Source organism: Arachis stenosperma, chromosome 6 (genome assembly GCF_014773155.1).
Source record: "Arachis stenosperma cultivar V10309 chromosome 6, arast.V10309.gnm1.PFL2, whole genome shotgun sequence".
In the NCBI taxonomy this organism is placed as follows: Eukaryota; Viridiplantae; Streptophyta; class Magnoliopsida; order Fabales; family Fabaceae; genus Arachis; species Arachis stenosperma.
Genome location: NC_080382.1, coordinates 109,179,954 through 109,181,440, shown reverse-complemented (window position 1 = coordinate 109,181,440; position 1,487 = coordinate 109,179,954). Strand labels below are relative to the sequence as shown.

Below are 1,487 nucleotides of genomic sequence, written 5' to 3'. Positions count from 1 at the left end.
TGTCCCACTTGTGCCTCCAAATTCCTAATGGAGGACCTTGTTTCAGTCATGAAACTTTGAGTGGTTTTGATTAGATCAAGGACCATGGTTGCTAAGTCAGAGTGGTTCTGCTTAGAAATCTCTGTCTGTTGCTGAGAAGATGATGGAAAAGGCTTGCCATTGCTAAACCTGTTTCTTCCACCATTATTGTTGTTGAAACCTTGTTGAGGTCTCTGTTGTTCCTTCCATGAGAAATTTGGATGATTTCTCCATGAAGAATTATAGGTGTTTCCATAGGGTTCTCCCATGTAATTCACCTCTTCCATTGAAGGGTTCTCAGGATCATAAGCATCCTCTTCAGATGAAGCATCCTTAGTACTGCCTGGTGCAGCTTGCATTCCAGACAGACTTTGAGAAATCATATTGACTTGCTGAGTCAATATTTTGTTCTGAGCCAGAATGGCATTCAGAGTATCAATCTCAAGAACTCATTTCTTCTGATTCGTCCCATTGTTCACAGGATACCTTTCAGAGGTGTACATGAATTGGTTATTTGCAACCATTTCAATCAGTTTTTGAGCTTCTGCAGGCGTCTTCTTCAGATGAAGAGAGCCTCCAGCAGAACTATCCAATGACATCTTGGACAGTTCAGACAGACCATCATAGAAAATACCTATGATGCTCCATTCAGAAAGCATGTCAGAAGGACACTTTCTGATCAATTGTTTGTATCTTTCCCAAGCTTCATAGAGGGATTCACCTTCCTTCTGTCTGAAGGTTTGGACTTCCACTCTAAGCTTACTCAATTTTTGAGGTGGAAAGAACTTTGCCAAGAAGGCATTGACTAGCTTTTCCCAAGAGTTCAGGCTTTCTTTAGGTTGTGAGTCCAACCATATTCTAGCTCTGTCTCTTACGGCAAAAGGGAATAGCATAAGTCTGTAGACCTCAGGGTCAACCCCATTGGTCTTGACATTGTCACAGATTTGCAAGAACTCAGCTAAAAACTGATGAGAATCTTCCAATGGAAGTCCATGGAACTTGCAATTCTGTTGCATCAGAGAAACTATTTGAGGCTTAAGCTCAAAGTTGTTTGCTCCAATGGCAGGGATAGAGATGCTTCTCCCATAGAAGTTGGGAGTAGGTGCAGTAAAGTCACCCAGCACCTTCCTTGCATTGTTGGCATTGTTGTTGTTTTCGGCTGCCATGTCTTCTTCTTTGAAGATTTCTGTTAGATCCTCTATAGAGAGTTGTGCCTTAGCTTCTCTTAGCTTTCGCTTCAAGGTCCTTTCAGGTTCAGGATCAGCCTCAACAAGAATGCTTTTGTCTTTGCTCCTGCTCATATGAAAGAGAAGAGAACAAGAAAATATGGAGTCCTCTATGTCACAGTATAGAGATTCCTTGAAGTGTCAGAGAAAAAGAAAAATAGAAGGAAGAGGGGGAAGAATTCGAACTTAGTGAGATAGAGTTCGAATTGTGCATTGAGGAGGAGTGGTACTCCATAAATAGAA

General features: G+C 41.6%; 1 non-coding gene across 1 annotated transcript; it reads left to right on the top strand.

Annotated features, from left to right (window-relative positions):
- The first annotated feature begins 671 nt into the window (after positions 1 to 671).
- Positions 672 to 779, top strand: LOC130938034 (small nucleolar RNA R71). Its single transcript, XR_009069217.1, has one exon. It is a non-coding gene; the product is annotated as a small nucleolar RNA R71 (small nucleolar RNA).
- Positions 780 to 1,487: the final 708 nt, after the last annotated feature.